We start from the raw sequence: 15,500 nt of genomic DNA, 5'->3' as shown, positions 1-15,500 counted from the left end.
CTGGACCCTCCGGGTTCGCTGTTTCCGAGCATCCCTAAACATAGCCCTAGCCGGCATCGATGACGACTGAAAAATCAGGCCCCAGGAAATGCGTTACGAGCCCCTTTGGACCATCCAAAAGTGCCCCCAAAGTAAGGCTTTGGGTACATCTAAAGTTCCCAGGGGAGCCTGTACGCAGCCCCACATGCAACTGGACCCTCCTGGTTCGCTGTTCATGAGCAAACCTTAAAGTAGACCTAGCCGTCATTGGAGACGAGTGAAAAATCAGGCCCCAGGAAATGCGTTGCGAGTCCTTTGGACCATCCAAAAGTGTCACCAAAGGAAGGCTTTGGGTACAAGAGAACTCCCCAGGGGAGCCTTTACGCAGCCCCACATGCAACTGGACCCTCCGGGTTCGCTGTTTCCGAGCATCCCTAAACATAGCCCTAGCCGGCATCGATGACGACTGAAAAATCAGGCCCCAGGAAATGCGTTTCGAGCCCTTTTCGCCCATCCAAAAGTGCACCCAAAGGAAGGCTTTGGGTACAAGTGAACTCCCCAGGGGAGCCTTTACGCAGCCCCACATGCAACTGGACCCTCCGGGTTCGCTGTTTCCGAGCATCCCTAAACATAGCCCTAGCCGGCATCGAAGACGACTGAAAAATCTGGCCCCAGGAAATGCATTCCAAGCCCTTTTCGCCCATCCAAAAGTGCCCCCAAAGGAAGGCTTTGGGTACAAGTGAACTCCCCAGGGGAGCCTTTACGCAGCCCCACATGCAACTGGACCCTTCGGGTTAGATTTTTCCGAGCAACCCTAAATATATCCCTAGCCAGCATGGGAGAAGACTGAAAACCCGGGCCCCAGAAAACGCGTTGCAAGCCCCTTTGGACCACCCAAAAGTGTCACCAAAGGAAGGCTTTTGGTACAAGTGAACTCCCCAGGGGAGCCTTTACGCAGCCCCACATGCAACTGGACCCTCCGGGTTCGCTATTCATGAGCAAACCTAAATGTAGCCCTAGCCGTCATCGGAGACGAGTGAAAAATCAGGCCCCAGGAAATGCGTTGCGAGCCCCTTTGGAACATCCAAAAGTGCCCCCAAAGGAAGGCTTTGGGTACATCTGAAGTTCCCAGGGGAGCCTTTACGCAGCCCCATATGCAACTGGACCCTCCGGGTTCGCTGCTTCCGAGCAAACCTAAAAGTAGCCCTAGCCGTCATTGGAGACGAGTGAAAAATCAGGCCCCAGGAAATGCGTTGCGAGCCCCTTTGGACCATCCAAAAGTGTCACCAAAGGAAGGCTTTGGGTACAAGAGAACTCCCCAGGGGAGCCTTTACGCAGCCCCACATGCAACTGGACCCTCCGGGTTCGCTGTTTCCGAGCATCCCTAAACATATCCTTAGCAGTCATCGGAGACGAGTGAAAAATCAGGCCCCTGGAAATGCGTTCCGAGCCCCTTTGGACCATCCAAAAGTGTCACCAAAGGAAGGCTTTGGGTACAAGTGAACTCCCCAGGGGAGCCTTTACGCAGCCCCACATGCAACTGGACCCTCCGGGTTCGCTGTTTCCGAGCATCCCTAAACATAGCCCTAGCCGGCATCGAAGACGACTGAAAAATCAGGCCCCAGGAAATGCATTCCAAGCCCTTTTCGCCCATCCAAAAGTGCCCCCAAAGGAAGGCTTTGGGTACAAGTGAACTCCCCAGGGGAGACTTTACGCAGCCCCACATGCAACTGGACCCTCCGCGTTCGCTGTTTCCGAGCATCCCTAAACATAGCCCTAGCCGGCATCGAAGACGACTGAAAAATCAGGCCCCAGGAAATGCGTTACGAGCCCTTTTCGCCCATCCAAAAGTGCCCCCAAAGGAAGGCTTTGGGTACATCTGAAGTTCCCAGGGGAGCCTTTACGCAGCCCCATATGCAACTGGACCCTCCGGGTTCGCTGCTTCCGAGCAAACCTAAAAGTAGCCCTAGACGTCATTGGAGACGAGTGAAAAATCAGGCCCCAGGAAATGCGTTGCGAGCCCCTTTGGACCATCCAAAAGTGTCACCAAAGGAAGGCTTTGGGTACAAGAGAACTCCCCAGGGGAGCCTTTACGCAGCCCCACATGCAACTGGACCCTCCGGGTTCGCTGTTTCCGAGCATCCCTAAACATATCCTTAGCAGTCATCGGAGACGAGTGAAAAATCAGGCCCCTGGAAATGCGTTCCGAGCCCCTTTGGACCATCCAAAAGTGTCACCAAAGGAAGGCTTTGGGTACAAGTGAACTCCCCTGGGGAGCCTTTACGCAGCCCCACATGCAACTGGACCCTCCTGGTTCGATTTTTCCGAGCAACCCTAAATATATCCCTAGCCGGCATGGGAGAAGACTGATAACCCGGGCCCCAGAAAACGCGTTGCAAGCCCCTTTGGACCATCCAAAAGTGTCACCAAAGGAAGGCTTTGGGTACAAGTGAATTCCCCAGGGGAGCCTTTACGCAGCCCCACATGCAACTGGACCCTCCGGGTTCGCTGTTTCTGAGCAACCCTATATATATCACTAGCCGGCATGGGAGAAGACTGAAAACCCGGGCCCCAGGAAATGCTTTGCGAGCCCTTTTCGCCCATCCAAAAGTGCCCCCAAAGGAAGGCTTTGGGTACAAGTGAACTCCCCAGGGGAGCCTTTACGCTGCCCCACATGCAACTGCACCCTCCGCGTCGCTGTTCATGAGCAAACATAAAAGTAGCTCTAGCCGTCATCGAAGACGAGTTAAAAATCAAGCCCCAGGAAATGCATTCCAAGCCCTTTTCGCCTATCCAAATGTGCCCCCAAAGGAAGGCTTTGGGTACAAGATAACTCCCCAGGGGAGCCTTTACGCAGCCCCACATGCAACTGGTCCCTTCGGGTTCGATTTTTCCGAGCAACCCTAAATATATCCCTAGCCAGCATGGGAGAAGACTGAAAATCCGGGTCCCAGAAAACGCGTTGCAAGCCCCTTTGGACCACCCAAAAGTGTCACCAAAGGAAGGCTTTTGGTACAAGTGAACTCCCCAGGGGAGCCTTTACGCAGCCCCACATGCAACTGGACCCTCCGGGTTCGCTGTTCATGAGCAAACCTAAATGTAGCCCTAGCCGTCATCGGAGACGAGTGAAAAATCCGGACCCAGGAAATGCCTTGCGAGCCCCTTTGGAACATCCAAAAGTGCCCCCAAAGGAAGGCTTTGGGAACATCTGAAGTTCCCAGGGGAGCCTTTACGCAGCCCCACATGCAACTGGACCCTCCGGGTTCGCTGTTCATGAGCAAACCTAAAAGTAGCCCTAGCCGTCATTGGAGACGAGTGAAAAATCAGGCCCCAGGAAATGCGTTGCGAGCCCCTTTGGACCATCCAAAAGTGCCCCCAAAGGAAGGCTTTGGGTACAAGAGAACTCCCCAGGGGAGCCTTTACGCAGCCCCACATGCAACTGGACCCTCCGGGTTCGCTGTTTCCGAGCATCCCTAAACATATCCTTAGCAGTCATCGGAGACGAGTGAAAAATCAGGCCCCTGGAAATGCGTTCCGAGCCCCTTTGGACCATCCAAAAGTGTCACCAAAGGAAGGCTTTGGGTACAAGTGAACTCCCCAGGGGAGCCTTTACGCAGCCCCACATGCAACTGGACCCTCCGGGTTCGCTGTTTCCGAGCATCCCTAAACATAGCACTAGCCGGCATCGAAGACGACTGAAAAATTAGGCCATAGGAAATGCGTTGCAAGCCCCTTTGGACCATCCAAAAGTGTCACCAAAGGAAGGTTTTGGGTACAAGTGAACTGCCCAGGGGAGCCTTTACGCAGCCCCACATGCAACTGGACCCTCCGGGTTCGCTGTTTCCGAGCATCCCTAAACATAGCCCTAGCCGGCATCGGAGACGAGTGAAAAATCAGGCCCCAGGAAATGCGTTGCGAGCCCCTTTGGACCATCCAAAAGTGCCCCCAAAGGAAGGCTTTGGGTACATCTGAAGTTCCCAGGGGAGCCTTTACGCAGCCCCACATGCAACTGGACCCTCCGGGTTCGCTGTTCATGAGCAAACCTAAAAGTAGCCCTAGCCGTCATTGGAGACGAGTGAAAAATCAGGCCCCAGGAAATGTGTTGCGAGCCCTTTGGACCATCCAAAAGTGTCACCAAAGGAAGGCTTTGGGTACAAGAGAACTCCCAAGGGGAGCCTTTACGCAGCCCCACATGCAACTGGACCCTCCGGGTTCGCTGTTTCCGAGCATCCCTAAACATAGCCCTAGCCGGCATCGAAGACGACTGAAAAATCAGGCCCCAGGAAATGCATTCCAAGCCCTTTTCGCCCATCCAAAAGTGCCCCCAAAGGAAGGCTTTGGGTACAAGTGAACTCCCCAGGGGAGACTTTACGCAGCCCCACATGCAACTGGACCCTCCGGGTTCGATTTTTCCAAGCAACCCTAAACATATCCGTAGCCAGCATGGGAGAAGATTGAAAACCCGGGCCCCAGAAAACGCGTTGCAAGCCCCTTTGGACCATCCAAAAGTGTCACCAAAGGAAGGCTTTGGGTACAAGTGAATTCCCCAGGGGAGCCTTTACGCAGCCCCACATGCAACTGGACCCTCCGGGTTCGCTGTTTCTGAGCAACCCTATATATATCACTAGCCGGCATGGGAGAAGACTGAAAACCCGGGCCCCAGGAAATGCTTTGCGAGCCCTTTTCGCCCATCCAAAAGTGCCCCCAAAGGAAGGCTTTGGGTACAAGTGAACTCCCCAGGGGAGACTTTACGCAGCCCCACATGCAACTGGACCCTCCGGGTTCGCTGTTTCCGAGCATCCCTAAACATAGCCCTAGCCGGCATCGAAGACGACTGAAAAATCAGGCCCCAGGAAATGTGTTACGAGCCCTTTTCGCCCATCCAAAAGTGCCCCCAAAGGAAGGCTTTGGGTACAAGAGAACTCCCCAGGGGAGCGTTTACGCAGCCCCACATGCAACTGGACCCTTCGGGTTAGATTTTTCCGAGCAACCCTAAATATATCCCTAGCCAGCATGGGAGAAGACTGAAAACCCGGGCCCCAGAAAACGCGTTGCAAGCCCCTTTGGACCACCCAAAAGTGTCACCAAAGGAAGGCTTTTGGTACAAGTGAACTCCCCAGGGGAGTCTTTACGCAGCCCCACATGCAACTGGACCCTCCGGGTTCGCTGTTCATGAGCAAACCTAAATGTAGCCCTAGCCGTCATCGGAGACGAGTGAAAAATCAGGCCCCAGGAAATGCCTTGCGAGCCCCTTTGGACCATCCAAAAGTGTCACCAAAGGAAGGCTTTGGGTACAAGAGAACTCCCCAGGGGAGCCTTTACGCAGCCCCACATGCAACTGGACCCTCCGGGTTCGCTGTTTCCGAGCATCCCTAAACATATCCTTAGGAGTCATCGGAGACGAGTGAAAAATCAGGCCCCTGGAAATGCGTTCCGAGCCCCTTTGGACCATCCAAAAGTGTCACCAAAGGATGGCTTTGGGTACAAGTGAACTCCCCAGGGGAGCCTTTACGCAGCCCCACATGCAACTGGACCCTCCGGGTTCGCTGTTTCCGAGCATCCCTAAACATAGCCCTAGCCGGCATCGAAGACGACTGAAAAATCAGGCCATAGGAAATGCGTTGCAAGCCCCTTTGGACCATCCAAAAGTGTCACCAAAGGAAGGCTTTGGGTACAAGTGAACTCCCCAGGGGAGCCTTTACGCAGCCCCACATGCAACTGGACCCTCCGGGTTCGATTTTTCCGAGCAACCCTAAATATATCCCTAGCCGGCATGGGAGAAGACTGATAACCCGGGCCCCAGAAAACGCGTTGCAAGCCCCTTTGTACCATCCAAAAGTGTCACCAAAGGAAGGCTTTGGGTACAAGTGAATTCCCCAGGGGAGCCTTTACGCAGCCCCACATGCAACTGGACCCTCCGGGTTCGATTTTTCCGAGCAACCCTAAATATATCCCTAGCCGGCATGGGAGAAGACTGATAACCCGGGCCCCAGAAAACGCGTTGCAAGCCCCTTTGGACCATCCAAAAGTGTCACCAAAGGAAGGCTTTGGGTACAAGTGAATTCCCCAGGGGAGCCTTTACGCAGCCCCACATGCAACTGGACCCTCCGGGTTCTCTGTTTCTGAGCATCCCTAAACTTAGCCCTAGCCGTCATCGAAGACGACTGAAAAATCTGGCCGAGGAAATGCGTTGCGAGCCCTTTTCGCCCATCCAAATGTGCCCCCAAAGGAAGGCTTTGGGTACAAGTGAACTCCCCAGGGGAGCCTTTACGCAGCCCCACATGCAACTGGACCCTCCGGGTTCGATTTTTCCGAGCAACCCTGAATATATCCCCAGCCAGCATGGGAGAAGACTGAAAACCCGGGCCCCAGAATACGCGTTGCAAGCCCCTTTGGACCACCCAAAAGTGTCACCAAAGGAAGGCTTTTGGTACAAGTGAACTCCCCTGGGGAGCCTTTACGCAGCCCCACATGCAACTGGACCCTCCGGGTTCGCTGTTCATGAGCAAACCTAAATGTAGCCCTAGCCGTCATCGGAGACGAGTGAAAAATCAGGCCCCAGGAAATGCGTTGCGAGCCCCTTTGGAACATCCAAAAGTGCCCCCAAAGGAAGGCTTTGGGTACATCTGAAGTTCCCAGGGGAGCCTTTACGCAGCCCCACATGCAACTGGACCCTCCGGGTTCGCTGTTCATGAGCAAACCTAAAAGTAGCCCTAGCCGTCATTAGAGACGAGTGAAAAATCAGGCCCCAGGAAATGCGTTGCGAGCCCCTTTGGACCATCCAAAAGTGTCACCAAAGGAAGGCTTTGGGTACAAGAGAACTCCCCAGGGGAGCCTTTACGCAGCCCCACATGCAACTGGACCCTCCGGGTTCGCTGTTTCCGAGCATCCCTAAACATATCCTTAGCAGTCATCGGAGACGAGTGAAAAATCAGGCCCCTGGAAATGCGTTCCGAGCCCCTTTGGACCATCCAAAAGTGTCACCAAAGGATGGCTTTGGGTACAAGTGAACTCCCCAGGGGAGCCTTTACGCAGCCCCACATGCAACTGGACCCTCCGGGTTCGCTGTTTCCGAGCATCCCTAAACATAGCCCTAGCCGGCATCGAAGACGACTGAAAAATCAGGCCATAGGAAATGCGTTGCAAGCCCCTTTGGACCATCCAAAAGTGTCACCAAAGGAAGGCTTTGGGTACAAGTGAACTGCCCAGGGGAGCCTTTACGCAGCCCCACATGCAACTGGACCCTCCGGGTTCGATTTTTCCAAGCAACCCTAAACATATACCTAGCCGGCATGGGAGAAGACTGAAAACCCGGGCCCCAGAAAACGCGTTGCAAGTCCCTTTGGACCATCCAAAAGTGTCACCAAAGGAAGGATTTGGGTACAAGTGAACTCCCCAGGGGAGCCTTTACGCAGCCCCACATGCAACTGGACCCTCCGGGTTCGATTTTTCCAAGCAACCCTAAACATATACCTAGCCGGCATGGGAGAAGACTGAAAACCCGGGCCCCAGAAAACGCGTTGCAAGTCCCTTTGGACCATCCAAAAGTGCCCCCAAAGGAAGGCTTTGGGTACAAGAGAACTCCCCTGGGGAGCCTTTACGCAGCCCTACATGGAACTGGACCCTTCGGGTTCAATTTTTCCGAGCAACCCTAAATATATCCCTAGCCAGCATGGGAGAAGACTGAAAACCCGGGCCCCAGAAAACGCTTTGCAAGCCCCTTTGGACCACCCAAAAGTGTCACCAAAGGAAGGCTTTGGGTACAAGTGAACTCCCCAGGGGAGCCTTTACGCAGCCCCACATGCAACTGGACCCTCCGGGTTCACTGTTCATGAGCAAACCTAAATGTAGCCCTAGCCGTCATCGGAGACGAGTGAAAAATCCGGACCCAGGAAATGCCTTGCGAGCCCCTTTGGACCATCCAAAAGTGCCCCCAAAGGAAGGCTTTGGGTACATCTGAAGTTCCCAGGGGAGCCTTTACGCAGCCCCATATGCAACTGGACCCTCCGGGTTCGCTGCTTCCGAGCAACCCTAAACGTAGCCCTAGCAGTCATCGGAGACGAGTGAAAAATCAGGCCCCAGGAAACGCGTTGCAAGCCCATTTGGACCATCCAAAAGTGTCACCAAAGGAAGGCTTTGGGTACAAGAGAACTCCCCAGGGGAGCCTTTACGCAGCCCCACATGCAACTGGATTTTCAGGGTTCGCTGTTTCTGAGCAACCCTATATATATCACTAGCCGGCATGGGAGAAGACTGAAAACCCGGGCCCCAGGAAATGCTTTGCGAGCCCTTTTCGCCCATCCAAAAGTGCCCCCAAAGGAAGGCTTTGGGTACAAGTGAACTCCCCAGGGGAGCCTTTACGCAGCCCCACATGCAACTGGACCCTCCGGGTTCGCTGTTTACGAGCATCCCTAAACATAGCCCTAGCCGGCATCGAAGACGACTGAAAAATCAGGCCCCAGGAAATGCGTTGCGAGCCCTTTTCGCCCATCCAAAAGTGCCCCCAAAGGAAGGCTTTGGGTACAAGAGAACTCCCCAGGGGAGCCTTTATGCAGCCCCACATGCAACTGGACCCTTCGGGTTCGATTTTTCTGAGCAACCCTAAATATATCCCTAGCCAGCATGGGAGAAGACTGAAAAACCGGGCCCCAGAAAACGCTTTGCAAGCCCCTTTGGACCACCCAAAAGTATCACCAAAGGAAGGCTTTTGGTACAAGTGAACTCCCCAGGGGAGCCTTTACGCAGCCCCACATGCAACTGGACCCTCCGGGTTCGCTGTTCATGAGCAAACCTAAATGTAGCCCTAGCTGTCATCGGAGACGAGTGAAAAATCAGGCCCCAGGAAATGCGTTGCGAGCCCCTTTGGACCATCCAAAAGTGCCCCCAAAGGAAGGCTTTGGGTACATCTGAAGTTCCCAGGGGAGCCTTTACGCAGCCCCACATGCAACTGGACCCTCCAGGTTCGCTGTTCATGAGCAAACCTAAAAGTAGCCCTAGCCGTCATTGGAGACAAGTGAAAAATCAGGCCCCAGGAAATGCGTTGCGAGCCTTTTGGACCATCCAAAAGTGTCACCAAAGGAAGGCTTTGGGTACAAGTGAACTCCCCACGGGAGCCTTTACGCAGCCCCACATGCAACTGGACCCTCTGGGTTCGCTGTTTCGGAGCAACCCTAAAAATAGCCCTTGCCGGCATCGAAGACGACTGAAAAATCAGGCCCCAGGAAATGCGTTACGAGCCCTTTTCGCCCATCCAAAAGTGTCACCAAAGGAAGGCTTTGGGTACAAGTGAACTCCCCTGGGGAGCCTTTACGCAGCCCCACATGCAACTGGACCCTTCGGGTTCAATTTTTCCAAGCAACCCTAAATATATCCCTAGCCAGCATGGGAGAAGACTGAAAACCCGGGCCCCAGAAAACGCCTTGCAAGCCCCTTTGGACCACCCAAAAGTGTAACCAAAGGAAGGCTTTTGGTACAAGTGAAATCCCCAGGGGAGCCTTTACGCAGCCCCACATGCAACTGGACCCTCCGGGTTCGCTGTTCATGAGCAAACCTAAAAGTAGCCCTAGCCGTCATTAGAGACGAGTGAAAAATCAGGCCCCAGGAAATGCGTTGCGAGCCCCTTTGGACCATCCAAAAGTGTCACCAAAGGAAGGCTTTGGGTACAAGAGAACTCCCCAGGGGAGCCTTTACGCAGCCCCACATGCAACTGGACCCTCCGGGTTCGCTGTTTCCGAGCATCCCTATATATTACCCTAGCCGGCATGGAAGACGACTGAAAACTCAGGTCCCAGGAAATGCGTTGCGAGCCCTTTTTGCCCATCCAAAAGTGCCCCCAAAGGAAGGCTTTGGGTACATCTGAAGTTCCCAGGGGAGCCTTTACGCAGCCCCACATGCAACTGGACCCTTCGGGTTGGATTTTTCCGAGGAACCCTAAATATATCCCTAGCCAGCATGGGCGAAGACTGAAAACCCGGGCCCCAGAAAACGCGTTGCAAGCCCCTTTGGACCATCCAAAAGTGCCCCCAAAGGAAGGCTTTGGGTACATCTGAAGTTCCCAGGGGAGCCTTTACGCAGCCCCACATGCAACTGGACCCTCCGGGTTCGCTGTTCATGAGCAAACCTAAAAGTAGCCCTAGCCGTCATTGGAGTCAAGTGAAAAATCAGGCCCCAGGAAATGCGTTGCAAGCCCTTTGGACCATCCAAAAGTGTCACCAAAGGAAGGCTTTGGGTACAAGTGAACTCCCCAGAGGAGCCTTTACGCAGCCCCACATGCAACTGGACCCTCCGGGTTCGCTGTTTCCGAGCATCCCTAAACATAGCCCTTGTCGGCATCGAAGACGACTGAAAAATCAGGCCATAGGAAATGCGTTATGAGCCCTTTTCGCCCATCCAAAAGTGCCCCCAAAGGAAGACTTTGGGTACAAGTGAACTCCCCAGGGGAGCCTTTACGCAGCGCCACATGCAACTGGACCCTCCGGGTTCGCTGTTTCCGAGCATCCCTAAACATAGCCCTTGCCGGCATCGAAGACGACTGAAAAATCTGGCCATAGGAAATGCGTTGCGAGCCCTTTTCGCCCATCCAAAAGTGCCCCCAAAGGAAGGCTTTGGGTACAAGTGAACTCCCCAGGGGAGCCTTTACGCAGCCCCACATGCAACTGGACCCTCCGGGTTCGCTGTTCATGAGCAAACCTAAATGTAGCCCTAGCCGTCATCGGAGACGAGTGAAAAATCCGGACCCAGGAAAAGCCTTGCGAGCCCTTTGGACCATCCAAAAGTGTCACCAAAGGAAGGCTTTGGGTACATCTGAAGATCCCAGGGGAGCCTTTACGCAGCCCCATATGCAACTGGACCCTCCGGGTTCGCTGCTTCCGAGCAACCCTAAACGTAGCCCTAGCAGTCATCGGAGACGAGTGAAAAATCAGGCCCCAGGAAATGCGTTCCGAGCCCCTTTGGACCTTCCAAAAGTGCCCCCAAAGGAAGGCTTTGGGTACAAGTGAACTCCCCAGGGGAGCCTTTACGCAGCCCCACATGCAACTGGACCCTCCGGGTTCGCTGTTTCCGAGCATCCCTAAACATATCCCTAGCCGGCATCGAAGACGACTGAAAAATCAGGCCTCAGTAAATGCATTGCGAGCCCTTTTCGCCCATCCAAAAGTTCCCCCAAAGAAAGGCTTTGGGTACAAGTGAACTCCCCAGGGGAGCCTTTACGCAGCCCCACATGCAACTGGATTTTCAGGGTTCGCTGTTTCTGAGCATCCCTAAACATAGCCCTAGCCGGCATCGATGACGACTGAAAAATCAGGCCCAGGGAAATGTGTTGCGAGCCCTTTTCGCCCATCCAAATGTGCCCCCAAAGGAAGGCTTTGGGTACAAGTGAACTCCCCAGGGGAGCCTTTACACAGCCCCACATGCAACTGGACCCTCCGGGTTCGCTGTTTCCGAGCATCCCTAAACATAGCCCTTGCCGGCATCAAAGTCGACTGAAAAATCAGGCCATAGGAAATGCGTTGCGAGCCCTTTTCGCCCATCTAAAAGTGCCCCCAAAGGAAGGCTTTGGGTACAAGTGAACTCCCCAGGGGAGCCTTTACGCAGCCCCACATGCAACTGGATTTTCAGGGTTCGCTGTTTCTGAGCATCCCTAAACATAGCCCTAGCCGGCATCGATGACGACTGAAAAATCAGGCCCAGGGAAATGTGTTGCGAGCCCTTTTCGCCCATCCAAATGTGCCCCCAAAGGAAGGCTTTGGGTACAAGTGAACTCCCCAGGGGAGCCTTTACACAGCCCCACATGCAACTGGACCCTCCGGGTTCGCTGTTTCCGAGCATCCCTAAACATAGCCTTTGCCGGCATCAAAGTCGACTGAAAAATCAGGCCATAGGAAATGCGTTGCGAGCCCTTTTCGCCCATCCAAAAGTGCCCCCAAAGGAAGGCTTTGGGTACAAGTGAACTCCCCAGGGGAGCCTTTACGCAGCCCCACATGCAACTGGATTTTCAGGGTTCGCTGTTTCCGAGCATCAATAAATATAGCCCTAGCCGGCATCGATGACGACTGTAAAATCAGGCCCCAGGAAATGCGTTGCGAGCCCTTTTCGCCCATCCAAAAGTGCCCCCAAAGGAAGGCTTTGGGTACAAGTGAATTCCCCAGGGGAGCCTTTACGCAGCCCCACATGCAACTGGACCCTCCGGGTTCGCTGTTTCCGAGCATCCCTAAACATAGCCCTTGCCGGCATCGAAGTCGACTGAAAAATCAGGCCATAGGAAATGCGTTGCGAGCCCTTTTCGCCCATCCAAAAGTGCCCCCAAAGGAAGGCTTTGGGTACAAGTGAACTCCCCAGGGGAGCCATTACGCAGCCCCACATGCAACTGGACCCTCCGGGTTCGCTGTTTCCGAGCATCCCTAAACATAGCCCTTGCCGGCATCGAAGTCGACTGAAAAATCAGGCCATAGGAAATGCGTTGCAAGCCCTTTTCGCCCATCCAAAAGTGCCCCCAAAGGAAGGCTTTGGGTACAAGTGAACTCCCCAGGGGAGCCATTACGCAGCCCCACATGCAACTGGACCCTCCGGGTTCGCTGTTTCCGAGCATCCCTAAACATAGCCCTACCCGGCATCGAAGACGACTGAAAAATCAGGCCCCAGGAAATGCATTCCAAGCCCTTTTCGCCCATCCAAAAGTGCCCCCAAAGGAAGGCTTTGGGTACAAGTGAACTCCCCTGGGAAGCCTTTACGCAGCCCCACATGCAACTGGACCCTCCGGGTTCGATTTTTCCAAGCAACCCTATATATATCCCTAGCCGGCATGGGAGAAGACTGAAAACCCGGGCCCCAAAAAACGCGTTGCAAGCCCCTTTGGACCATCCAAAAGTGTCACCAAAGGAAGGATTTGGGTACAAGTGAATTCCCCAGGGGAGCCTTTACGCAGCCCCACATGCAACTGGACCCTCCGGGTTCGCTGTTTCCGAGCATCCCTAAACATAGCCCTAGCCGGCATCGATGACGACTGAAAAATCAGGCCCCAGGAAATGCGTTGCAAGCCCCTTTGGACCATCCAAAAGTGTCACCAAAGGAAGGCTTTGGGTACAAGTGAACTCCCCAGGGGAGCCTTTACGCAGCCCCACATGCAACTGGACCCTCCGGGTTCGCTGTTTCCGAGCATCCCTAAACATAGCCCTTGCCAACATCGAAGACGACTGAAAAATCAGGCCCCAGGAAATGCGTTACGAGCCCTTTCCGCTCATCCAAAATTGCCCCCAAAGGAAAGCTTTGGGTACAAGTGAACTCCCCAGGGGAGCCTTTACGCAGCCCCACATGCAACTGGACCCTCCGGGTTCACTGTTCATGAGCAAACCTAAATGTAGCCCTAGCCGTCATCGGAGACGAGTGAAAAATCCGGACCCAGGAAATGCCTTGCGAGCCCCTTTGGACCATCCAAAAGTGTAACCAAAGGAAGGTTTTGGGTACATCTGAAGTTCCCAGGGGAGCGTTTACGCAGCCCCACATGCAACTGGACCCTCCGGGTTCGCTGCTTCCGAGCAACCCTAAACGTAGTCCTAGCAGTCATCGGAGACGAGTGAAAAATCAGGCCCCAGGAAATGCGTTCCGAGCCCCTTTGGACTATCCAAAAGTGTCACCAAAGGAAGGATTTGGGTACAAGTGAACCCCAGGGGAGCCTTTACGCAGCCCCACATGCAACTGGACCCTCCGGGTTCGCTGTTTCTGAGCATCCCTAAACATATCCCTTGCCGGCATCGAAGACGACTGAAAAATCAGGCCCCAGGAAATGCGTTGCGAGCCCTTTTCGCCCATCCAAAAGTGCCCCCAAAGGAATACTTTGGGTACAAGAAAACTCCCCAGGGGAGCCTTTACGCAGCCCCATATGCAACTGGACTCTCAGGGTTCGCTGTACTCCGAGCATCCCTAAACATAGCCCTAGCCGTCATCGATGACGACTGAAAAATCAGGCCCCAAGAAATGCGTTACGAGCCCCTTTGGACCATCCAAAAGTGTCACCAAAGGAAGGCTTTGGGTACAAGTGAACTCCCCAGGGGAGCCTTTACGCAGCCCCACATGCAACTGGACCCTCCGGGTTCGCTGTTTCTGAGCAAACCTAAATATATCACTGACCGGCATGGGAGAAGACTGAAAACCCGGGCCCCAGGAAATGCGTTACGAGCCCTTTTCGCCCATCCAAAAGTGCCCCCAAAGGAAGACTTTGGGTACAAGTGAACTCCCCAGGGGAGCCTTTACGCAGCCCCACATGCAACTGGATCCTCCGGGTTCGCAGTTACCGAGCATCCCTAAACATAGCCCTAGCCGGCATCGAAGACGACTGAAAAATCAGGCACCAGGAAAAGCGTTGCAAGCCCCTTTGGACCATCCAAAAGTGTCACCAAAGGAAGGCTTTGGGTACAAGTGAACTCCCCAGGGGAGCCTTTACGCAGCCCCACATGCAACTGGACCCTCCGGGTTCGCTGTTTCTGAGCATCCCTAAACATAGCCCTACCCGGCATCGACGACGATTGAAAAATCAGGCCCCAGGAAATGCGTTACAAGCCCTTTTCGCCCATCCAAAAGTGCCCCCAAAGGAAGGCTTTGGGTACAAGTGAACTTCCCAGGGGAGCCTTTACGCAGCCCCACATGCAACTGGACCCTCCGGGTTCACTGTTCATGAGCAAACGTAAACGTAGCCCTAGCCGTCATCGGAGACGAGTGAAAAATCCGGCCCCAGGAAATGCCTTGGGAGCCCCTTTGGACCATCCAAAAGTGCCCCCAAAGGAAGGCTTTGGGTACAAGTGAATTCCCCAGGGGAGCCTTTACGCAGCCCCACATGCAACTGGACCCTCCGGGTTCTCTGTTTCTGAGCATCCCTAAACTTAGCCCTAGCCGTCATCGAAGACGACTGAAAAATCTGGCCGAGGAAATGCGTTGCGAGCCCTTTTCGCCCATCCAAATGTGCCCCCAAAGGAAGGCTTTGGGTACAAGTGAACTCCCCAGGGGAGCCTTTACGCAGCCCCACATGCAACTGGACCCTCCGGGTTCGCTGTTCATGAGCAAACCTAAATGTAGCCCTAGCCGTCATCGGAGACGAGTGAAAAATCAGGCCCCAGGAAATGCGTTGCGAGCCCCTTTGGAACATCCAAAAGTGCCCCCAAAGGAAGGCTTTGGGTACATCTGAAGTTCCCAGGGGAGCCTTTACGCAGCCCCACATGCAACTGGACCCTCCGGGTTCGCTGTTCATGAGCAAACCTAAAAGTAGCCCTAGCCGTCATTAGAGACGAGTGAAAAATCAGGCCCCAGGAAATGCGTTGCGAGCCCCTTTGGACCATCCAAAAGTGTCACCAAAGGAAGGCTTTGGGTACAAGAGAACTCCCCAGGGGAGCCTTTACGCAGCCCCACATGCAACTGGACCCTCCGGGTTCGCTGTTTCCGAGCATCCCTAAACATATCCTTAGCAGTCATCGGAGACGAGTGAAAAATCAGGCCCCTGGAAATGCGTTCCGAGCCCCTTTGGACCATCCAAA

Source organism: Anas platyrhynchos, chromosome 21 (assembly GCF_047663525.1).
Source record: "Anas platyrhynchos isolate ZD024472 breed Pekin duck chromosome 21, IASCAAS_PekinDuck_T2T, whole genome shotgun sequence".
NCBI classification, from domain to species: Eukaryota; Metazoa; Chordata; class Aves; order Anseriformes; family Anatidae; genus Anas; species Anas platyrhynchos.
This window is presented reverse-complemented; position numbering follows the sequence as displayed.